The sequence below is a fragment of the Staurois parvus genome, unplaced genomic scaffold, assembly GCF_062004578.1.
Source record: "Staurois parvus isolate SC_StPar_1 unplaced genomic scaffold, SC_StPar_1.0 ptg000031l, whole genome shotgun sequence".
NCBI lineage: Eukaryota > Metazoa > Chordata > Amphibia > Anura > Ranidae > Staurois > Staurois parvus.
This window is the reverse complement of record NW_028317827.1, coordinates 8,051,898-8,077,496: the sequence shown is the minus strand read 5'-3', so window position 1 is coordinate 8,077,496 and position 25,599 is coordinate 8,051,898. Positions and strand designations below refer to the sequence as shown.

At 43.2% G+C, this 25,599-nt stretch overlaps 1 protein-coding gene and 1 long non-coding RNA gene across 7 annotated transcripts in view; one reads left to right on the top strand and one right to left on the bottom strand.

Moving 5' to 3' along the window:
* LOC149470795 (uncharacterized) overlaps positions 1-22,148 on the bottom strand; it is a 43,056-nt gene extending 20,908 nt beyond the window's left edge. The window contains exon 1 of the long non-coding RNA XR_016307919.1: positions 21,706-22,148. This is a non-coding gene — a long non-coding RNA (uncharacterized LOC149470795). The remainder of the gene's footprint in view (positions 1-21,705) is intronic.
* RBMS1 (RNA binding motif single stranded interacting protein 1) overlaps positions 1-25,599 on the top strand; it is a 487,977-nt gene that overhangs the window by 292,190 nt on the left and 170,188 nt on the right. The window lies entirely within an intron of this gene.

The window sequence follows — 25,599 nt, the reverse complement described above, 5'->3', positions numbered from 1 at the left end:
AGTAAATGAAGTAAAGCTCTAATGGCTTCAATCATGCAAGCTTAGAGAACTGTCAAAGCTCTGATGGCTTCCAAGCTTGCATGATGGAAGCCATCCGAGCGTTGCCTCATTCTCTAAGCTTGCATGATGGAAGCCATCAGAGCTGAACCTCATTCACTAATCTAAGGGGGAGAATTGCCCTTTAGTATCAGTCTCTTGCAGTCCCTGTGCAGCAAATCTGACTGAAAGAGGGTGATGCGCACACAGCCAGTTCAAAGGGCATGCTGATAGAGGCAGAGATCAGAGTGAGAGGCAGAGATCAGAGTGAGAGATCGAGCTCATTGATGTGCTTCTCCTTTTAATATCCAGTCCTAGGCTGGGGATAGAGAGAAGACCTGTAAGTGTTAAAGAATCACATCAGAGACCATTCGGGTCTCCTGTCCTGCCAGGCAGGGCTGTGTGGTTTGGCAGAGCTGTGCAAATCTCTGGATGGATAGAAATACTAATCCTCTGGCAAGTATGATGGACTGATCTGTGTATTTAGCTGTTTGCCTGAAGTTCAGCTTTAAATCGCATCCTTCTTCTGTTTTTCACAAATCTTGGTGTTGCGGTGGCTGGGGGGTATTTATCTCTTTTCAGACTTACAAACTGGCTTGCAGGGAGATTAGCGGGGCGTTTCCCTATGTGGAATTTAGCAGGGTTTCCAGTGTTTAGGAACTTGTGCAATGAGCTGCTGAATGAAGTCATTCACACTCCACTATTCACAGCTAATTCCAGCCCGTTCTCACCTCCTTTATTGCAGTACAGTGAGCACATGTTCCCGGGAAGATCTTCTGGTTGTCTAAACAGTTTCTCTTTACGGCTTGTACACACAAGCTGTGTGCTTTTTGGGGGGAGGGGGGGGTGCACATCGCTCACGTTTCACATGACCTGTGATGTCATTAGCGCTCTTGTGAGGGAGGGGCATAGAGAACACAGGTTGCATTGCAAATTTGGGTAGCTGCATCAACTAACTTTTTTTTTTTTTTCTAGTTTTAATAATGCTGGTAGCGTCGGCTGTGTAAGGTCGCGTTTAAAAACATGAGTGTTTTTTTTTTTTTTCCCCCAACGATTTTGCATTAGCGTTTTAGTTGTCTGTTTTTTTTTCTTTTTTGGGGGTTTTTTTTTCCGCATTTGAAGTAAAAAAAAAAAAAAAAAAAAAAAAAAAAATTTGTATAAAAAAAAGTGTCTAAAAACGCAGCTTTACCGTGTTAGAGCATTTTTTACAGCTAAACTCTCCTGGAAACCCAGTAGCATTGGGTTTTTCTTCTTGTGAGTTTTTTTTTTTTTTTCCAGCCAAAAAAAAGCTGATTAAAGCCTGTGTGTGCATAGACACATAGGATAACATACTGGAGAGTTTATTACCATTAGAAAAAAAAAATGGCAGCTATAACCATGTCCAGTGTGCATGAGGACTTAAAGTGGTTGTAAACCCTTACATATACCCAGAGAAGAGAGACACATCTTCCTACATAAGTTGTACTGTATCTGTGGCCATCTCTATATCTGTACAAAGTACAGAATTTATAAAGCTTGCCTGAGCTGTCAGAAAAAGGGGTCAGACAGCTGAAGTTACACATTGCAGAGCTCAGTGAGGAGAGCTGATTAGAGGGAAGGCACACAGGAACAGAGCTGATGCCGTCAATCAGCCAGAGGTCCCTCCCCGTCACCATTTTTTTCTTGGTGTCAAGAAAACCTGTCAGAACTGACTCATGCTGATAGCAGAGGAACAAAACGGAAGACAGAAATGACACTTACTGCTCTTAATTTGAACAACTACACACTATAGAGGGATATGCTTTTATTAAAGTGGTTGTGAACCTCACACATGAAGTGTGTGTGAGATCCCAAGATCCTATACTTGGTCTTGGATAGTGCAGAGAAGGGGGTAAATTCCATGCTCTATTCTTCTTTCTCTTTTTTTTTTTTTTTTTTTTATTCCGGGCAAATAAAAGTAGTTTTATAAGGAGGATATGATTGTTAGGCGCTACACCGGCAATCGGGAGCTGGTAAGACAGACCTTACTCTGGCAGCCTCCATTCTCTTGCAGCATCCTATGGAGCCAAACCTTGTATGCAGAAACTAGGGCTGTCTCCCTACACCAGGCATGTCCAAAGTCCGGCCTGCGGGCAATTTACGGCCCGAGGGTCGGTTTAATACGGCCCTCCATGTCAGTGTGTCAGTGTGTCTTATGGAGCGAACATGGAGCGGCCGGTCCGGTATTTCCACCGCGGCCGTGTCAGAATACCGGGCCGGCCGCTCAGCTCTGCAGCGGGACCTTACCTGTTCCTCTATCCAGCGGCGCGCTGTCTTCCCAGCTTCTGTAGTGTGGGCGCTGGGCATGACAGCCGGGTGCCAAGTGCGCATGCGCAAGAAGCGGTGCTTTTTGTGAATGGTAAGGCGGTACCTGGGACACATGACAGATCCCAGAAGCCGCCGGACCAATCACAAAGCGCAAGTGCTTCTCGCTCATGCGCACTGGGCACCCGGCTGTCATGCCGAGTGCCATTACAGAAGCCGGGAAGACAGCGCACGGCTGGATCGAGGAACAGGTAAGATCAAAGAACAACTGCGGAAGTAAGAGCGGGTACCTGTCAAATTCAGGTACCCGCTCCCCACCTCCCCAAAGGTCAGCAGTCATCTGTGCTGTCCGCAGTCTCTGGTCAGCAGTCATCTGTGCTGTCCGCAGTCTCTGGTCAGCAGTCATCTGTGCTGTCCGCAGTCTCTGGTCAGCAGTCATCTGTGCTGTCCGCAGTCTCTGGTCAGCAGTCATCTGTGCTGTCCGCAGTCTCTGGTCAGCAGTCATCTGTGCTGTCCGCAGTCTCTGGTCAGCAGTCATCTGTGCTGTCCGCAGTCTCTGGTCAGCAGTCATCTGTGCTGTCCGCAGTCTCTGGTCAGCAGTCATCTGTGCTGTCCGCAGTCTCTGGTCAGCAGTCATCTGTGCTGTCCGCAGTCTCTGGTCAGCAGTCATCTGTGCTGTCCGCAGTCTCTGGTCAGCAGTCATCTGTGCTGTCCGCAGTCTCTGGTCAGCAGTCATCTGTGCTGTCCGCAGTCTCTGGTCAGCAGTCATCTGTGCTGTCCGCAGTCTCTGGTCAGCAGTCATCTGTGCTGTCCGCAGTCTCTGGTCAGCAGTCATCTGTGCTGTCCGCAGTCTCTGGTCAGCAGTCATCTGTGCTGTCCGCAGTCTCTGGTCAGCAGTCATCTGTGCTGTCCGCAGTCTCTGGTCAGCAGTCATCTGTGCTGTCCGCAGTCTCTGGTCAGCAGTCATCTGTGCTGTCCGCAGTCTCTGGTCAGCAGTCATCTGTGCTGTCCGCAGTCTCTGGTCAGCAGTCATCTGTGCTGTCCGCAGTCTCTGGTCAGCAGTCATCTGTGCTGTCCGCAGTCTCTGGTCAGCAGTCATCTGTGCTGTCCGCAGTCTCTGGTCAGCAGTCATCTGTGCTGTCCGCAGTCTCTGGTCAGCAGTCATCTGTGCTGTCCGCAGTCTCTGGTCAGCAGTCATCTGTGCTGTCCGCAGTCTCTGGTCAGCAGTCATCTGTGCTGTCCGCAGTCTCTGGTCATCTCCTGTACTGTGTCTGCAGTCCATTAGTTCAGAATTTTTTTTTTCCTGTTTTCTGCCTCTAAAACCTAGGTGCATCTTATGGTCAGGTGCGTCTTATACGGCGAAAAATACGGTAACTTGGCATAAAATAATTTATTTGCATTTAATTGTAATGGTTCAAAGAATGTTTGGAAAAATGTTCGGCCCTCCACCATGTTCACTTCATCCAATCTGGCCCTCTTTGAAAAAAGTTTGGACACCCCTGCTCTACACTGTGCATTCATAGAAGCTCAAAGTCCTGTTGCCTAGAATGGCAAGGTATTCCCCTGCCCCTCCCCTCCAGCTAACAGACTGGCTAGAGACTGCACTGTCCACTGTGAAGCCTAGAAGTTCAGGGAAGTGGCAATGAGAGAGCAGGAGCCTGCAGTGTGTGTGTGTGTGTGTGTGTGTGTGTGTGTGTGTGTGTGTGTGTGTGTGTGTGTGTGTGTGTGTGTGTGTCTCTGCTCAAAAGTTAAATGTTATCCTATGTGTCCAGGCTATTTCATTGTTTTTGGAGCATTTTTTCCAGCAAAAAAAAATGCTGAGCGCTCCTAAGTTTGTTTGTGGTGGTTTTTTTTTTTTTTTTTTCCCCCCCTCAAATATACTAGTAATAGCAGCAACTTATAGTGGAACTGTGGTGGGCATTCTGACACGGGGGGGGAGAGACTCACTGACATCCCCATTGACACTAATACAGTGATTAGTGCAAATAAAAAGCAATGACACTGGGCAGGAAGGGGGGTTAACATCTTGGGTGATCAAAGGGTTAACTGTGTGCTGCGTTACATTATGTGCTGTTTTACTTGGGAGACATGCTGCCTTGTATCTCTCTGCTGTGCAGAGAAATACACAGCAGCATGTCTTTGCTGACAGGAGAGAGATCTGTGCTTGCTTACACACCGGTCTCTCCTCTGTCATTGTTCCTTGGAGATCACCAGGTGTCGGCGGGGAATCTCCAGCTGGGACCCACTAATCGACAGCTATAGCCGCCTACCCGGAAATACAAAATCGTGTGTGTGATTGATTTTTTTTTTTTTTTTGCGCCGCCCTGTAGCAGTACTTGTTCTGTAGGGCGGTCGGGAATCAGTTAATAGATCAGACCTCCTATCCACGTGCAAATTTGCAGTTAAAAACATGAAATTCCCCAGATTAGTTCAGGTTACCAATTGATTGGCAAAGGCGTGGAGGAATGAGCGGTAGTTGTGACAATTACGTTCGGTCTATATTTTTAAAAGGCAACACTGTAACTCTTAAGACAAATTGCTTGATTTAAATGCATTGATACCTTCACTATTAAAAAAAAAAAAAATCCATTCTAATGCTAATGGTGCATACAGATTGTGTGGACATATAATGCAGCGTGTGTACTTTCCAATGATCATTTGTTAAGCTTTGTGCATTTGAAATATTAAATTCTCACAAAGTTAAACTGATGCCTCCCTGGTGCCCTATACAATGTCCTGTTGTCATGGTAACCCTGGGCAGCCGAGAGGAAAATGGTTTGTAACACTGAAACCATAACGCTGGAAAGGCAGGGTGCAGGAGAGTCTCCGGGGGAGGACCTCGACATGTGTGTGTGAAACCGATAAGACGGGAGGTGATCCACACTGGACAAGGGGACGCCGCCACCCTTAGCTGGCCATACGTGGTTAGGAGGCCATTCAAAAATTGGTGGTTTTTCCAAATATTTTTTTTCCCCTTTTGTTTTCTGATGATTAAAGTAGAATTCTGGGCTTTAGCTGACTATTGTAAATGCTCTCTCCCCATCCTAACACCTATACTGACTAACCTGTGTAGTGTGTGTTTGTGTGTACTTTCAGGCATCGGTCTGGTCATGTGATCCCCTGTGTCAGCCAATGGTGGCTACAGGGGAGAGAGAGTGCACTGAACAGCTCCTATGGCCCATCCATTGTCGGTGCTCCCTCCTTCCCCCTGCAGCAGCTGCTGGCTAATGCAGGGGAGCGAGATCATGTGACTGGACCAGATTGGGTTGAAAATTGGGTATGTACACACCATTCTTAAGCCGGGTACATTCTGTGTGGTGTGTTTTTGTTGTGTGGTGTGTTTTTGTTGTGTGGTGTGTTTTTGTTGTGTGGTGTTGTTGTTGTGGGTGTTTTTTTTTTTTTTCAAACCTATGGGCTGAAGGGGGAAAAAACCTGGGAGATCGCCATAAGCAAAGTTAGTACAGTGATCTATTCCGCTCTGCCTTTTTGTTTTTGATTCTGAAGGGGACAGCTAAAGCAAACAAGCATTATAAGCAACTTTTCGATTTGGTTAGAGAGATGTATGTATTTTTGTATTTACTTACTGTGCCTGACACCTTTTTTTTTTTTTTTTTTTTTTTTTTAGCTTTTGCCATTGCGGATCATGCAAACATGCATTTTTAGTCTTCCTGATTGGATTGGCAGCTAAACTGTTATATGAAGGAGACGGTTCGGCATTTGCTGCAATTGCAGCCCACTTGCTCTGAACCTGACCCAGCCTGTGACTAGACAGTGAAAGGAGAAGTGGCGCAGTGATGAGCTTGTGTCTACTCTGCATCCTCCTCCTATCAGCATGCTTTTTTGCACTGATTCTTCCTCTTCCTCTCCCTCTCCAGCTGTGATATACTGAGACTGTAAGAGGCTGATATCAGATCAAATTCAAGTACTTGCTATTATTATTATTATACAGGATTTATACAGCGTCAACAGTTTGCTCAGCGCTTTACAATATAACGAGAGACAATACAGCAACAGTACAGTTCAATACAAGAGGGTTAGGAGGGCCCTGCTCCTTGGAGCTTACAATCCAGGATGCTTGCATTTAAACAGTACCTGTAAGGCCTCTTGCGCACATACTACTGGTTTGTGCATCAGCATTTATGGCCGTGATTTCAGGCATTTGCTTTACATGTATTCGTGCACAGTTGTGCGTATGCGCATTCACACGCACAATCCATTCCTTGGCAAAATCCATTATTGATACTTGTATGCATGCATTTGCGTGTACCGGTGCAAATTACTGACCAGGACTGCAATTTATTTTTTCCTTAACACGCAGTGCTTGTTTACATGCCTGCGTGTAAAGGAAAATTGTAAACAATGGGCTGCATTGTAGATCAGTAGAAAAAAAATTATGTACTGAGCTTTTTCAAGCAGCAAGGGGCCTAATGATGTACTGTGAAGCTGTATTCATTTGTGTAATTTCAGTCTTCCTGAAGTTCAGCTTTAAGCAATCTGTGCTTTTCACTTTTACAGGCTTTTTTTTTTTATTTTATTATACGTAAAGAATTGTAGATTACCCACTAGAGCAGGGGTGTCAAAATGGCAGTCCTCCAGATGTTGCAAAACTACAAGTCCCGTCATGCCCCTGCCTTTGGGAGTCATGCTTGTAACTATCAATCTTGCAGTGCCTCATGGGACTTGTAGTTTGGCAATAGCTGGAGGGCTGCCAGTTTGACACCTGTGCACTAGAGGCAGAGTGGATTAGCTTCTGCAATGACAAGGAGCCCATGGATCATGCAATTTTCTTTCCTTCCACCATAGGTGGAAGGAAAAAAATCACTCTATTCTCCCATGAACAGTCTGTTAATGAGGGAATCCCTTCTACTATGCTGTTGTGTTCTGCCAGCGGGGAGCCTTAACCTGCCGATAGAACACAATGATCACTGCTGGAGGCTATAGCTGCCAGAAGTGATCGCCTGAAAATTCAGACAGGCTGGTTGTACTGGAGTCAACTGGTGGATTGACTTCAGTCCACCCACCCATAGGTGGATCAAAATTTGGTGGTTTCCTACTGAACCCTTTAAATTTTGATCAACCTATGGCTAGCTTTTATACCTTCTAAGATATCATCCACAGATGGCATGCATTGATTTCAATTCATTTGCTGACTCATAAATTTGAAAACGGCAGAACGCAACCATTGTGTAACACTAATAAGCAGAAAGCGGAGCCTGTGTATTTATGAGCAAATATGACTGCCCCACCTCCCACTTTAGCCAGTTGTTGACCTTTTTAATGCCTTGTTATTGGGGGCTCTAGCAATGGACTGACCTGCAGGTAACTCTTGTTGTTGGTTCTTGAGAGGTTGTTTCAATAATTGGAGCCAATATTCGAGCATTATTGTAACTATATAGCTTTTACCTATAAAACTCTCCATTTTAGTTGCCTTTTTCTAACATTAGATTTAAATCCAAACCTTAGGGTTCTTCCAGAGGATCCTTGGCTGTGGCTAACCAATCTAGTGCCTGCATTGTTCCAGGTCCAACACCACTTAGTCAGTGGGAAGAAATCTCCCCTTAGTTATGACTCTGGCCCTGCCATCATTGGTGTAAGGGGCATTTTTCCACTGACTACCAATGGACTAAATTCAGCAGGGTTTCTCTGAGACCTGAAAAATGCCAGGGTTCCTTTTGCGGTAAAAAGGTTACAAAAGGCTAAGCTAGAGCCCATGTCATATTTATTACAGGCATTTACACTCACCGTCCACTTATTAGGTACACCTGTTCAATTGCTTGGTAACACAAATTGCTAATCAGCCAATCACATGGCAACTACTCAATGCATTTAGGCATCTAGATCTGGTGAAAACTACTTGCTGAAGTTAAAACTGAGCATCAGAATGGGGAAGAAAGAGAGATTTGAGTGACTTTGTACATGGCATGGTTGTTGGAGCCAGATGGGCTGGTCTGAGTATTGAAAAAAACAGCTGATCTACTGGGATTTTCACGCACAACCATCTCGGGTTTACAGACAATGGCCTGAAAAAAAGAAAATATCCAGTGAGTGGCAATTGTGTGGATGAAAATGCCTTGTTGACGTCAGAGGTGAATGGGCAGACTGGTTTGAGATGGGCAACAGGAACTTGTGTCAAGGAGGTCCAACCTGTTACTAGCAAGGTGTACTTAATAATAAAGTGTCCAGTGAGTGTACTGCAGACTATTTTATGGAGCACTTTGTACTGTATTGTACGTTCACTTCAGACCCTGCCCTCAAGGGCTTACAATCCAAGGTTCTTATCTCACATGCATATGTGCTATGGTCAGTTTAAACAGGGACAACCTACTATCATGTCTTTGGAGTGTGGGAGGCAACCAGAGTACCTGAAGGAGACCCACGCAATCACAAGGGGGAACATTCTAACGTCATGGAGGTTTTTGGGTTTCATACCAAGAACCATTGTGCTGCAGTCCTTCAACAGGAACACTGACATGTATGTATTGTCTGTGCTTTCCTGTCCCAATGATACCCCTCCCCAATCCTTGTATGGGTGTCACAGGGAGAAAAATAAGGAAGACCTCTGACAGTTGCATACCAGTAAAACCCAACCATAATTTTAACCCTCCCTGCTCTATTGAAAATGAACTAAAAATATGGCAGTTTTATGCTTTAAAAGCCAGAGTAAAGAGAACTAGAGTAACGTTGGGGCTGTCATATTTCCTTTTTCATTTTTACAGCGGATCCAACCTGATTGGTCGCTCTAGGCAGTGACTCAATTGTTGCGCCAGTTTCTATAATCGGCCCCTCTGTCTTTGTGACAAAAATGTAGCCCAAGGTTTTCGCCCAAGGTTTTCAATGACTGCTCAGCCCGGCTCCATCTTGTGTTGTGTAATTGCTGAACAGATGTTCGAGATCTCTCTTCAAAGCAGCTGGCCTTCCCACCCAGTTCAGCTCATGGAAGTCGTTCCGGTCAAGAAGACATGCCGTGTACAGAGAATTCCCACAGGAGCCTGCGAAAATGTTCTCATATGCAATCGTTCCCGGAAAACAAGGCCTTCTTTTTTTTTTTTTTTTTTTCCCCTTTCTCATATTCCTTGTAAGATCATTTTTTTCTTAGAATCTCATCCTCTGGATTTTCAGATGTATATTGGAATCGCAAAGCCCTTCCCAGCAAATATTTCAAACAAAGTTTGGATGACAATGATTTATGATGCTGAGGGGCAGATAGCGTGCCATATACCTAGCGTGGTTTTTTTTTTTTTTTTTTTTTTTTTTTTTTTTTAAAGTAGGCTGCTTCTCCAGTTTCCTCTGGGCGGTAAAAGAAGGTCTTTGTTGCCGATAATGCACAAAAATGCATGAAGTCAATTGAGAACTGTGATTTATGACTGCCTATGTACAGAATTCTGTACATGTCATTGGACAGTAACCGCTGGTTTGTCAACAGAATTTCAGCAGAAAGTTTAGGGATTTATCCGTCTCTAACGAAAACTTTTCAGCAGCTCATGAATCTTCATTAGGCTTCCTCTAGATGTCTTTTAATTAGCCGCATTTGACTTGTATTGGGAAAGCCGTTCAAACGTAAATCATCCCCCTTTTTTTTTTTTATTTTTTAAATCGACATACTTTTGGATTTATCATGGCAGTGTTGATGACCGGTAAAGTAGACGTAAATCCAATCCCTAAAATCACATAAGTTCTGACATGTCAGTGTGTTTCAATATTTTTTTTTTCCAATTGTGGCTTTCATCAATATATATTTATATAGATTGTACACCCCTTGAGGGTTAGGGACTGATGTGAATGTAATATATATATATATATATATATATATATATATATATATATATATATATATATATATATATATATATTAAATTGACGGCGCTATATAAGTACCTGAAATAAATAAATAGTGGTGCTGTATGAGTGATTTTCCCCCATCCACACAAATGAGGTAGGTGGATGGATGACCCCCCCCCCCCCCCCTCCATCCCCAGCAGGATACTGTAAAGAACAGTGGCTGTGGCTGACTGGCTGCAGCCGCTGATCAAGGGAAACCTTTTTCCAATGTGTCGGTGGCCAGTTAAACAACCAACTTCCTATGCACAACATCCCTCAGTGTATGACCAGCTCTGTGATCAAAGGTCTTTCACATTCATAAATGCACATACTGGGACCAATTTAGATGGGAGCCAATTAATTTACCAGCATGTCTTTGGAGGGTTGGAGCAAAACTATGCAAGCACAGGGAGAACATGCAAACTGAAATATAAATAGGGCTTCCCTGTTCAACTTGCCAGCCAGCTAACCAACAAACATTGGTCAGCAACCCCAGTCTAAAAATGTTTATCAGCAAGGAACATGGATAGGTATCACTTATCAAAAAGGGGGATAAGAAAACCAGTTACAGGTCAATTTGGTTTTTGATAGTTGGCTAACTGGCTGGCGGATTGAACTGGCTTTCTTATTCCCCTTTTTTGGTAAGTGATGCCTATCCATGTTCCTTGCTGATAAAAAGCCATTTTTAGACTGGGGTGGCTGACCAATGTTTGTTGGTTAGCTGGCTGGCAAGTTGAACAGGGTAGCCCTATTTTATATTTCATATGCGATGCCCGTCCGTGTTCACTGCTGAAAAAGCCAGTTATAAACCTGGGTCGGTGACCAGTATTTAGAACGTGCAACCTCCATGCTGTCCTGATCCCAGGTGCAAGGCAGAAGTGCTAACCACCTAGTAATACCTAGTTTTAATTTTTTTGGACACACCTATAGGGTGACTATGTTCTCTCGCAGTTGTACTTCTGTGCTGTGGCACTAGGGTGGCTCCGATTGAAGATTACACATGGCCGTTTCAAACCATCAGGAAATTCATCCATCCACCTCACTTGTGTGGGATGGGGGAAATCGCTCATTCTGTACCACTATATTATTATTATTATTATTATTATTATTATTATTATTATTCAGTATTTATAAAGCGCCAATAGTTTGCTCAGCGCTGTACATTACAAAGGGGGACAGAACATGTGACAGAACAATACCAATACAATGCAAAACATGAGGGGATTGAGGGCCCTGCTCTTTCGAGCTTACATAAATACATTTTGCTGAAAGCCACAATTGGAAAAAAATATTGAAACACACTGACATGTCAGGGCTTATGTCCGACAATGAGAAATCTCATGCAGCCACGGTTGTCGTGTATGTAGACAGGAAGTAGCTGAAAGAAGAGGTAGTGCTGTGCTGAAATGCAATAAAAGACCCCTTTTTTTTGGTGTTTTTTTTGTTTTTTGTTTTTTTCCCCTCTGTGCTGCATGAAGGTGTTAACCTGATCATTTCCTCTACTCCAACTTTTGTAAACTATAGACAAAAAGGGTCACAGCTACTATTGGCGCATTTGCTGCCGCTTGCAGTCCCTCCTACAGTCATACAAATACATGTAAAGGTCCATTTAAATTTTTGCAGTGCATGTTGTGTCAGGGCAGCCTATTTAGACACCATAATTTGCCTGAAAAATGTACATGCACGGCTCGCTAAGGGCTGTTTCATGCTATGCATTTTAAGTGTGTGTGTGTTTTTTGAAAATTTTTTTTTTTCCCTCCAAAATGATAGGGATGCGACAAATGCCTTTTTTACTTTAAAGCTTGCATATCCAAACAACCATAGAGCAACTGTTTGGAAAACCCTGCCCTTTCTCAATTTCACTGGTAAAGGGTAGGCATGTTAGAGATGGTGATTCTATGTTCCCTGGGATATGCTTGTTTAATAAAGTAAGATCCCGATCATTTTGCATTTGTGTGTGCAGCAGTGTTTGCGAGGCCACCAGATGCTACTGCACGGATTATCTTTTGGATTACATGCAGGTCACCATTTGTGTATATATCAGGGGTCTCCTAAACTATTCCCTGTGGGGTCAAATCTGACCACCTACAAGATTATTATCTGGCCTGCACCTAGGGTCAGTGGCATATCCTCAATGTGCACGGATTTAGGAATTGAGGTCAGCAGAGGCTGCCTGTGGTCTCCACCCCTGATAGAAGGGGGACTCTGGGGACCCTGATGTAAGGGGGGACTGTGATGGGGAACCTGATAAGAGGTGGTTTGTAAGAGGGCTTATGGGGACCCTGATGTAAGGTGTGACTCTGGGCTTTTGTTTGATCCACAATTTTGTAAAACTTAAGAATGCAGTCCGTGTATGGAAAGTTAACCCCCGTGGGGAGACGCACACAGTATCTGTAAAGATACACACACATGCTGAGAAAGCATGAATAGGAAGCCCCGATTGTAGAGCGCTGTGTCCTAGAGTGCATCCGTCATACTCTATACATCATTGGGTTTCATTTTGAGTTGTCAGAAGCATGAAGAGTCTGGAAACTCCCAGCTTCCTTCCTGCTTGAGCTTTTGTGCAAACGCATTTCTGCAGCAGAAAAACGGTCCGGGAGAGGGCTTTTTTTTTTTTTCTTCTTTTCCTTTCTCCCCCTACTGATTAGATAATTGTTACATTATGAACAAGTTGGCAAAACAGACATTTCTTTCAGGGAGACTGACTTCCCGCCCACACCCTCCTAGACTCGAGTGATAAATATGTCACATCCAAGGTGCGAATATAAACAATTCCTAATCATTTTGCCTATGGATGCTAACTGCTCATATTTGGTACTACATTGCTGCCCAGGATGATGTCATTAATGGCTCTGTGACACAGGATGATGGTGATGTAATTTGTGTCATCAGGTTTGTATGCTGAGAACTTGACATTAACAAGGTTAAGTCATTTGTTTTAGCTATTGATTTTTAGGGTTTCCATTTTTTGGAGGCCTTTGTGTGGGTTTTTTTTTTTTTGTTTTTGTTTTTCTTTCCTATATTGCCTGTTGCATCATGTAGGATGTTTAATGCAGAGACCAGCCAAAGATTATGGTGTCCTTTTTATGAAACGGAGATCAGCGGCGAGCCTGAGGATCATTGCTGATCTCCGATCATTAGTGGTTTAGGAAACCGAGATGATCAGTGGAGAACGTGTTCTCCACTGATCATCTCAGCACACAGACTGCCAGTATATGAAGGAGCGATGTCATCCCTTCACTGGTGATCTGTGTTCTCCCTCCAGATTCTCCAGCCCAGAGGTGTAGAATCAGAGGATCCGCACACGAAACAGCTATAATTTACCGCTGTTTAGTAAACGGTGTTTGACTGATCTCTTACTGTAATCTCGCAAGATTATAGTAAAAGCAGCCGGTTTCCTGCGTTCAAAGTGTTTTTGTAGATCGCTTCTCCCTTCATTCGGAGAACTGATCTACACCGCTTCATAAAACGGCATTCAGAGGAGATCTCTCTCCTGAGAATTCCGGAGAACTGAGCAGGTCATTTACCACTGCATGATAAAAGGACACCTAAACCTGGATCATTGCAGGACCAAAGTCTGTGCTTCCTTGATCTGCAACTATCCCTATACACCCTGTCAGGACACTGGGGATAGGTCCTGGATGGGGAGCTATAGTCCAATTTATCTGGGTTGTGGTCCTTGTTTAGGGGGGATAAGCGTTTTGTTTATTCAGGGGCTGTCACCCCTGCAGAAGAGAAGATTGGCAGTTCTGCCAGGGTAGATAAATCCTTGTTTGGGACCCAGAATTCGAAGACTTGCAGGGAATTGGGTGGGAAAAAGCCTCCAAATCCTGAATACAGGTACTTTGGTCTCAAAAGGGTTAACCCACCTGCAGGGGAGACCTGAAAGGGTTGGCACCTGTGAGAGGCAAGTCATAGCTGTGAGGAAGTGTTGACTGACAGTGCTTTGCTGTACTTCTGTGGCCTCCTGAAGTAGACAGGAACTCTGAACCCTGGTGTGAGATCGGTATACTGGCGGTGAGCCATTATGGATTTTTCTTTCTCAATGCCAGAATTTGAATTTGGACTGTTTACTTTTCTGAATGCCAGATTTTGAAAATGACTTTTTTTTTTTTTTTTTTTTCCTGGCTGATTAGGGGTTCCCCATATTACAACCCATAGCATGAAATAAAATATAATGCCTAAGCCTACATATAACAAAAAATAAAAATATCAGCTCAAGGGACATTCCTTCAGTGAGGTGTCCCCCTGTACTGCTGTGTTCTCCTTACATCTGAATCTTCTGACTCGCATGCCCTGCCCCTCCTCAAGAGAGCCTGACTATGCCTGCCCTTTCCACCCAGCAACTCCATTCATATAAGTCAGCCTTTCTCAACCTATTCAACACAGAAGAACCCTCGAAATAACTATCTGGTCTTGGGGGAACCCCTGCTATATACAACTCATGATACATTAGTGTGATGGTAAGTGGGAAGAATGCCCCTTACACTTGTGGATGTTAAGAATTACCTTGTTAGAGCTGGTTAAAAAAAAAAAAATAATGGAGTGATTGGGAACTTATCTGAGAGGCAGTAATTGCTCAAGGAACCCCTAGCAGTCTCTGAAGGAACCCTAGGGATCCATGGACACCTGGTTGAGAAACGCTGATCTAAGCTGTTGCTTCACCTTGAATGAAACAAGATCTGTGAATGGAGGGGTGGATCATCTGTCCATCCTTTGTTCATAGACCGTGTACAGTAAAGTACTAAGTGCGAGGAATTGCCTTTTAATATAGTCAAATAATCAGTCTCACAATTGTAATCTGAAACGTGAAACACTCTCTCCAGGGATTTTAAAGTGGTTGTGAATGCTCAAGGTTTTTTTTTACCTTCATGTATTCTATGCATGAAGGAAAAACCTCCAGTGTGCATGGAGCCACCGCAGGGAAGTATGGACATGTTTGTAATTTAAAAAAAAAAATCAAAAATAAATCACTTTTAAGCTTGGACTTCTGAGAAAAGCAACTAACCTTTCACACAGAGGAGAATAGAAAGTTTGAGGCCTTCTGTATATCAATTTTTAGTTCTGTGGACATGGTTGAACTAATGAGAAATTTTAGAATTTTTTTTTCTGGTTTTCATGCCTTACTTTTAATTTTATGTATGGACGTTGCCTTTTAGTCTTCACATTTCTTGACGTTTCTGTTTTGGTCAGTGCCAAGCTCCAGTAGACAAGATGTGAAATGGTGATAGAAATCTTGTGAATCTACACACTTGGCTCCCTGGTTCTATATGGTGCTCATTGTTTAAAGGAACAGTGTTGTCTGCCTATGGCTTTATCTCAAAATCCAGCTTGCCTTTTTTTATTTGAATCCTGTAGAGCAGAGCATAGACTGTTCTTCTGTGTAATCTGCATTGTTTGATAGCCATGGCCTGCTTGTGACCTTTTTGGGATTTGCAAATGAGTTGTGTGGTTTTGTTTGTGTTTTTTTTTTTTTTTTTTTTTTTTTGCTAGAAATTACATCCTCAATAAATATAGAAGGGTTCAAATGAACATGTCAGTGTTCACTGGCCAAGCATCAAAAGATGCTTTAGTGTACCCTCTGGACCTGCAAAATCCTTTCTGTTATTCTGTTTAAGTGGGGGGGGGGGGAGCCCCATGAACCTTAGTTTGTTTTATTGGTGGCCCTGACTCTTGTTTTTACTTAAAGGATAAAGTATAAGTTCAACTTTGGGAACATGTTACACATTTCACCCGTGTGTGGGGTGTGTTTTTTTTTTTTTTTTTTTTTTAATGGTGGAACATGTAACCTGTTTCCAAGCTTGCAGCGTCTCCCTACTTTGCTGTATCAAATGACAGCTAGCTGTCACTATTTAAAATAAAAAAAAAATGCGGCTGTGTGGTGCTCTGCTCAGCCAAGCCATTTATTCACAGATTTCTGTGAATGGATAAACTACAAGTCCTGGCAGCCTTTGCATCTGTCGGATTGTAGTTCTCAATGAACTACCCAGAAACTGAGCGCTCTGGTAGTTCATCGTCTCTTTGCGTTGGTGTGTCTGCCTGTCCATACAAGGTATGAGCAGATACACTGACAAGTCTGCAGGAGTCCTGCATGGCAGCAGCTGCTGATTGTGGGTGCAGTGCTTTCCAGGCTCCCAGTGAAAAATTATAAATCTACATTACCTGCAAAAAGATGTGAGAGAGATAAAAGCTATCCATTTTAAGGGCTGTCTTGTCCCACGCAAGCCCAATATCCATTTTGAAGCCCTGTTAATGGCTAATTGGGATAGGGGGGATGCAAGCAGGCCATATGATCTACTTGTAATTATGCATATGTCATGTCTGTGGGCCTTCCCTGGAAGCTGGAAATCAATGTAGTAATCTGATCTCCACTTGCTGTCTGGTCCCTTGCCAAGTAGCTTCCCTGCTGCATTGTGAACACAGGAGGTCCCTCTTTTGGTATAGATGCCCTTCAGAGAACACTTTGCATTTTCTCATTGAATGCAGAGCTTTCTCTGATTGGATGAGGTGGAGATTGACTTCACCAGCATGCCTCTCCACTTTGCACTCTTAATGGTTGCAAAACCCTCTGAGTGGACAAAGTGTTCACTGGATGGCTCCTGAGCAGGGGCAGACTGACCATTTAGAAACTCGGGCGCTGCCCGAGGGCCTGGGGTCAGTAGGGGGCCCCCATGAGATGCCCCTGGTACTTTTTTCATAGGCTTTTTTGAGTTTGGGCAAGGACACAGGGGCCCCATGATCCCCTATTGCCGGGGGGCCACATGAGTTGTCAGTCCGCCCCTGCTCCTGACTAAGCGACCTCCTTTCCTAGGCAGCTGGGCATCTGTTAGGCACAAAATCTGGAGGCTAGTGGAGATCACTATAGTAGTGTTGTCTACTACCGTGATTTGCAGCTTCCATGAGGATTCCACAGGTTTGGTATATGCATATTTATATTGGTCCATGCTGCACCAATGTTATGATGTAAAAATTGCCATATCTGGAGTTTTTAATCTTCAATGTTGAAGTGTGCCTTTTTTAATGCGTTTAAGGTTCCCATAGACCTGAGAAAATTGGTAGCCAGTTTGAATGATGGTCCTCATAGCTATAGGCTGTAGTAGACAACACAAGAGGCACCACTGGTCAACTTGTCCAAAGGGACCTTGGGCTTGTTGCATTGGCAGATGAAATGCACTTTAAGATGCATGCAGTCTGCATTTTGAAATCTATTTCCTCAACCTGACCTGCTTCTGACCAAAGTTGCATTAGTATTTAGTGAAGAAGTGAAGAAGTTATGTGGACAAAAGGCCATTAAAGTGGAACTTCACTTTCTCAATGAACATGGACTATTTTTAATGCTAGTATTAATAGGAAAATGTCATACTTTTAACATTTATTTTTTTTACATTTCTTCAATTACTGCCTGGTTTTCATGCCTAGGCAAATGATGTCCTACATTCCTGGAGTCTTTAGAAGGGGAGGGAGGGTTCTCCACCAATGCCTGATGGATTCCAGGAAGTAAATGCTACATGAATAATCTGCTCTTACTCAAGATGGCCACTACCAGAAATACCAGGGGGTGTTTTTTTGTTTTTTTTTTTTAAATTCTCATCAAAATAAAGCACAGACATGGGTGGATGGGTGACTTTGCTTTGAATATTAACAATTAGCATCTTTGGTTTGTGGTGCTCAGATGCAGTGCAGTTCCACTTGAAGTGATTGGCTGTATTAGATTTTCTGGACCATTTGTTTTTCCCTCCTCCTATACTGACATAAACATGCATGATCAGCCCATGCCTGTTTATATCACTGCTTTGAAAAGCAAATTGGCACTCAGATCTTGCCTGTATGCCTTTTTTAATGTCTATGGTCAGCCAAAGAATACAGCGTGACTAAAAATAAGTCGGCAACAATTAGAGCTAATCAGTCCACATTATGTCTGCTGTTCAACAATCACAATCGGTTACTCATTAAAGATAATCCCTCTGTCGGGCACATAACTGCTCACCTTTTATTGTGCTGGGCTATCTGACGACACACTTTGTGTACAATGCTTAACAACGCGTATGTGTGTACGCCACAGCTGACATTCCTTTCTAGGGCTTTGCTTGTCATTCAGACTATTTCTGACACCGCTGACGTAATCGGCCGTACTGGAGAATATATTGGGTGGATCATTTATAGGAAAGCAGCATAGGTTCTTCGTATGCTGAAATAGAAACCAATCCTGTTCAAGGTGTAAAGTTCAGCATTTGTGGATTCTGCAGAAAGTGTCATGACTTTAATTTGTTGTAGTTTAGTAATTGTGATAAGCTATTAACAGATACAAAAAAAATCAAGTACATAGCCTTGCAATCTATTTTTGGCAAACATTGGGAGTAGAATGTGTTGTATTGAAAAGCTTAGTGATTTTAAGGGCTTGTTCATGTGTGCTTTTGATCTCTAAAGAGTTATCCATGTCAGGATCATGTCAGGATCATGGGAAGGTGTTTGTATCGCCTTCTCACCACCTGATTTAACCCCTTGAACCCCACAATGGCACAACACCATGCACGCGGTTGCGGGGTGCTTACTGAGCAATCCCATTCACTTGAATGAGTTTCACTTAGTGGGCACTGGGCCCACCAAAAAGTGACTGGGTATAATTTCAGCCATGATGCTTTGCATGTGTACACCCCTAGCCTCTGCAGCCAAAAAGGCATTGTTTGGGGGCAATAGAAGTTTGACTCTACTGTGGGGTTTTCCTGTCCATCAATTGCCAGTGTGAACAAGCCCAAATGGTAGCACTGGCATAGGATGCCCCCCTCTTCTTTTTTTTTTTTCTTTTTTTCAGCATAACTGTCCTGGTACAGTTCTGCATGGAAACCAATCAGCTTCCAAGTTTTATTGCCAAAGCCTAATTGAACAAACTGAGGTTTGGAGGGTGAAACATCTGGTGCAGTTTTGAAGAGAAACTATTCCGCTTCTAACCTCAGATTGTTCAATTAAGCTTTGGCAATAAAACCTGTAAACTGACTGGTTTCTATGCAGAACTGCACCAGATGTTTGCACCCTCCAGTTTTAGTACATCTCCCCCATGGTTTGACGAGTGGTGTGGCGCAACACCAGTTGCCTTCAAAGTCCTGGCCTCAACCCAACAGAACACCTTTTGGGATAAGTTGAACACCCAATTTGTAATCTAGGTCCCCTCTTCCTGTATGGTAACTATTTCCAAGCCCTTCCAGAAGAGTGGAGGCTGTGGTCTTGGCATAGAATGTCGAGAGTCCATAAACCTTTGGCCTTGCTCACAGGGAAGATTTCCATAGTGTGGAGAGGCGCTCTCCTTTTTTTTTTTTTTTTTTTTTTTAGCATCTGTAACTTCCAAGTGTTCTGTGAAGGCAGCTCATTGAAGTATAATAAAACCTGCAGTATGGATTGTCCTAATGCAATGTCTTTAGGCGTGAGTCCCAAATGTAGACCGTACATACAGTACCGTACATTCAGGGCCATTCACCTGCATCCCTGTCTCATTAGAAAGAGTGGCTGTATCTCTACAGCCACTTGTCTTAATAGACTTCAATGGGCTGTCTGCATTCAGTACCTGGAAGAAAAAACTGCCCCTTTCACACAATAAGGGCTTTATCGCTCATGTGAACGAGGCCATATGTTATGAATCGATTTCAGTATACCCAGCCTGCTTGAACTGGTCGAAATTAGATCCATACATGGCCAGCTCTAGTCCTACACTTTGCTCTGTAAAGATTTCATGTGCGCAGGGCTTATCTAAGGAGTAATTACATCTGTAATAGTATAGTATAGTTTATAATCTGGAAGGCTATAGCTTTTTTACTGTTCATGTGAAATTGCTCAACAAAAAAAACACTTCGGCTGAAGTTCCCAAAGGGGTGTAGGGGCATTCTGCTTGGGTAGCCTTGGCCAGCTGTTTCATTTTTGTGAAAATGCATTCTGTCTTCTTCATCAAGTAGTGTCTCATTCTGTGCCACAGTATGCTGACCATCCATGGTTCTATTGTACATATTTCATCTAGTACTGGGATCATGGAGATCTGGAGTTTGCATAAACATCAGTGTTTGACACCATAATTCTCATGTCACTGATATGTGAAGGGGGTCTGTTCTTCAAATGTCCCTTGGGAAAGCTTTTGAAGCATTTTTTTTTTTTTTTTTTTCCCTGAAAATCAGATTTAGTACACAACATTCGAGAGTCTATCATGACCGTTCATGTGAAATTATTTGAAGGGACAACCACAAATTTTTCTCGTATGATAATGGATCAAACTATTTTCGTTTTGAGTGGCCAAGACCGTGCATGCTGGGAAACAAAAGAATATCATACAATACAACATATTACATATTCACGGGAAGTTGTTTTCTATCTTACGAGAATCTTCTTAACTCTAGTAACCTATTTATTTAGTTTTTGCAAGCGAGTCTCATAAAAATGGATGACCATCCGTCCAATATTTTCAGGACTTGACCTTAACCATTATAGCTCCACCATAGTGGATATTTGAGGTTTGAGGGTCTCTCTGCAGTAGTGAGATACTTTAAGCTTTTCTGTTAGTGTTCACTGACACATGTGGCCAGGGTGCAATAAAACCAGGTGGTTAACCCAGTTTTACTACCACCTGAACAGACATTCAGCTGCTCAAGGCTGTACATGTGAAATGGGTAAGATGCCAGGTTTCCCAACTGCAGTAAAAATGAAACCTCATGTCTTACTGCAGCCATCTTGTAAGCATGTAGAATAGTGTGCCATTTACAGGGCTAAACCTGGTGGTGAGGAGGCAACATATTGCCACCTTACTGCCTGCCCAATGAGGCAACGGCCGCTGCACATGTGAGCACGTCCTTTATGATCTATATTTTATAGAAGACACATTTTCTGATCATTACTAAGTATTGGCACACTCTAATCTGCCAGTTAGTACTACAAGTATGCCTACTTATGCAATTTAGTGAGATTTAACTCTATATAAACCTAACCATTACAGTCCCATAGAAGATTTAATGTTCCAAAACTTCAAAAGTCTTTTCTATTCATTTTAACTCTGAAGTGTTCATTAGGAATAATACCTTTTTGATCTTTCCATGAAGGTACAGGGACTTCTAGTTTTTATATGGTGCCAATGTTCTGTCCTTCTCCCCCAGCTGTGCTCCTGTGTTATTACATGGGCTTCTCATGGAGATTACATACAACGGTTTCATCACATACATTGGCATGGCCCACTGTTGTGGCCATCAGGAAACCAATCTAGAGAAATGCCATTCAGTCATTGCTGGAGTCTCTTTGGACACAGGATGTGGATGCAAGAGGTCAGTAGCCCTGATATGCAAACTAAAAAAAAAAAAAAAAAAAATCCTTGGTGGTTTGGCAAACCTAATGTCCTCAGTCTAGGGTATGCATCTACTATAAAGGATAAGTGCTTTTATGTACTGATGGTCCAAACACATAGTTGCCAACATTACCAGAGGGCAGGCACTGACCTCCAATCATTCTGGGTGTCAGCTCTTGGAGGTCAATTAAACTGCTTTGTCACGGTGTAAGGTCAGGTTCAGAGACCAGTTGCTATAGCAGTAAAAGGCTTACCTGGAACCAGCAGGATAGGTACACCAGCGGATCCCCCTGGGAATGACGCAGGCTCATCTGAGGTGCGGGGTCTAAGTATTAACCGGTATTCACCAGAGCTCCTAATGGTGGAGATGGATTGGGCTGCGTGTTAATACCAGGTCGCAGATCTCAGGATCACCCCACCAGGGAATGAGCAGACTGGGAACCAATAGCGGATCAACAGGTTAGGGATCAGACGAAAGCAGAGTCGGTCACAAGCCAAGGGTCGGTCACAAATGGTAGCAGATCAATCGTGGTCAGGAACAAGCCAAAGGTCAGTAGCGGAGGTGTAGACAGCAGCAGGAACAGTAGCAGGATATTGGCTGGAAAGGCACAATAATCTGGCAAGAAGGAAGTCCAAGGACATGGCTTATATAGGAAGTTCATGGGAGGAGCAAGGAGTTCAAGATTCAAGAGCAAACAAGGCACAAGGCAGGATTATCCAATAGATGAGGCAAAGTGTTGTCCAGCATCCTAGGTAGCTCAGTGAGTAGAGTTACTGCCTGACACAGTAGAAGTCCCAGGTTCAAGTCCAGGCCCTGACATGCTTATTAGCAACCTTCCCATCCTTGTCGATGAAATTGCTACCTGCTCTGCCATTACAAACTATTTTTGCACTATATACAGTATAATTAGTGTGGTAGTCTATACTTAAAGCAATCCTGTGGATAATAAAACCATCTCAAACTGACAGTTACTTTGCATAGCTGTTACCCCAGACACCTCTGGATTATTTTTATTTATTTTTTCAGAATGACTTATGAGCCCTAAGTAGTGGTTTGTTCTAGAACAGTGGTCTCCAAACTTTGGCCCGGGGGGCCAGATGTGGACCTCTGTCCACTTTTATCTGGCCCTGGGGGCACTATTCCTCCTTCTGACACAAATAATGGAGCATTACTCCTTCACCTACTTGCCACAAACGCTATATAATTTTTTTTTTTTTTTTTTTTTTACTCACTAACCAACATACTTGACAGTGTTTCCTCCCACTGATGCTTGGCACTTCCTACTCCCACTGGCCACAATCCAGACCTTCTAAAGTATACTGACCCTTTATTTAGAATGTTTGGAGACTCCTGTTCTGGAAGATGCCATCTCTTACCCACCCTTCTGCCCCTCATTATGAAGGGTTACTAATGAAAAGGCATGGGAGGTGGGTTGGCGACCAAAGGATCTGGTCACCATTTGCATATTGGCATAGCCTAGGCAGGGTGTATCTGATTGTATCAAAACCACCTCCAATAGAGGTGATTTCTTGCGGTTTAGTAAAAACGTAAAGTAGTTCAATGGACGTGTATGGAATAAAATGTAAACGTTGCCGCTACGATTCCTCGAAGTGGGACTGTCCCGGCGTGCTGCTATCTGAATGTTCTGCAGTGTCTTAGGCAATCCTTTGGCACTCTCCTAACTCTGTCTCTAATTAGTCTCACAGTTTGGCTTGCAGTGTTTTCATGTAGGCTGGAAACAGATGATGTTGTTGGCTGTTTTACATTTTCTCCCTTTTTTTATTTATTCACTTCAGACGAAGAGAAAAAATTTTTTTTTTTTTTTTTTTTTACATTATTACAAAATCTTTTTTTTGTAGTACAATATTGACGTAGTATTAGGTCATTATAATATAAAAACATATTTAATGAAATGCTTAAAATTGGAACTAAGCCTAAAATGTTATGATAATGCTGTTCTACAATGAGACACCCTTACCTTCCTGCGTGATTTCCGAACACTCTGGCAATGCTGGAATGACTGACTCCTGCACGGGCTTGCATCGTGCATGGACATTTGAAGGGGCACGTGGCAGTTCCCACTGTGCCGGCATGCGGCAGTTCCCACTGTGCCTGCATGTCAACGCAGAGGATGGATGACAGCATAGAACCACGTCACCTTGACACGCCCCCTCGTGAGTAGTGTCCAATCGGAAATCAGGGAAGGCACCACATGACTTCAGCATGTCTAATAATGTTGTTGAGGCGAGGAGCAGCTAATCGTGGGAGAGCTAAAAGATGTAGGGAGAGCGATCTGTTGCTGGAATGCTGGACACACTCCCCCCTTCTCTAATGCCCGTGCATGAGAGATATACGTAATATATCAGTCAGAGCAGCGGAGGTGTGGTGACACCAATTTTTGTCATGTCGGGTAGGCATGTACAGAAATTTCAGTGGCCGAAACTTTTTTGGCCAGAGACACACCTATCTGCCTTTGGCCAATATGAAAATGGGCACCAATACAGGTGCTGAAAATAACCCTGTCGCCGTTCGATGGTTCTCGGCCTTACCTGAGAAACCATCGGACGATCCCGGCGCTGGGCATAGAGAGAGATAAGTGAAGGAAAGATGGCCTCCTCACCATCTCTATACCCTTGGAAGACCGGAGCAACATCGGTTCCGGCACCTTGTAAACAAGGCTTTTTTTTTTCTCTAATGCTTTACATTGTAGGAGAGATGTGGGGTCTTATTGACCCCAGATCTCTTCATAAAGAGGACCTGTCGCTGCTTATTTATATCACAAGGGATGCATGCATTCCTTGTGATAGGAATAAAAGTGATTAAAATTTTTTTTTCTTAAAGGGACAGTGTAAAAAAAATTTAACGTGCTGGCGTGTAGTGGTAAACGTATAGGTAGGCCACGCCCACATGAGGTATTGCCACAAACATCATAGCAAGAGCAATAATTATAACACTAGACCTCAAAAATTTCCATTGGTGACTAACTTTAAACTGGTAACCTGTAGAAATTTTTAAAGTACAGTAGTTTGCGTGCGCAATTTTAAAGCATGACATGTTGGGTATCGATTTACTCTGCGTAACATCAATCTTTCACATATTACAAAAAAATTGGGTGTGTATGGTTTTGTTTATCATGAAAGGATATTTTATTCCAAAACCATTGCGATTGAAATATATATTTTTAAAAACTGTCCCTTTTTTCTGTACAGTGTGGTTGGTTTTTTTTTGTTTTTGTTTTACAAACGCTTTAACTAGAACAACCCAAACTAAGAAATATTTTTTTTTTTTCTTTACTTGCCTAGCTATGAAAGACTGACCTACTGTTGTCTAGGGGCCGCAGACTGAGCCCAGGGCTCTTGTCAAAGCAAGAGCACAGGAAAACACGTGTAGGCAGGTTTTAGACCATCCCAAACCTTGTCGGTGGTTATCCTGAGGTGTTTTAAACATGGATGCCCAGCTGTACACTTTGAATGAAAGTCGAAGGAGAAGCTGTTAGCCACAAGTACCATCTATTTCAAGGGGGAGCAATGGCGGTCAGGCAAGGTTCTCAAACCTGTCCAGTTGCTTTTGTTCTCCAGGAAGATATGGCCAACGGGTGTCTGCTGTAGCCATAGACATGAAGTCTTTATCTGATGTGACTGGAACTGGCCAAGTTGGCTGTCTGTCATCTTGTGTTTGTGACCAGCATTAGATATCACATGCAGCATCTTGCAGATTAAAGGGAAGAAAACCTTGAGCCAAGCGGTGGTGTGTAGTGAGCTGCCCAGCCATGTTCACCTGTTCAGGCCTGACGTCAGGGATTGTGTATAGCAGACCTGGATCAGACCTAAATTCAGCATCCTCCTCTCATTCTCATTTTCGCCATCGTGTAGTTTGGTCACTGTAGCTTACAGATTTCCCAACATTGGGAAGACTTGCATGGAAAATATTTGAAGGGGTTTTTTTTTTTTCTGCATGTGCTTTGAAATATGACATTATTATTCTCTGGAAAATGATGAAATGAATATAAATTAATATCCTGGATATTTTGTCAGCCAGAAATCCCATCTGTGGCCTAACCATATGACAAACAACCAGCAACAATTACAGTGACACCAACACACAGAAACCTGCCAGGGAAGCAGATGCTGCATCTAAGGGAGATCTT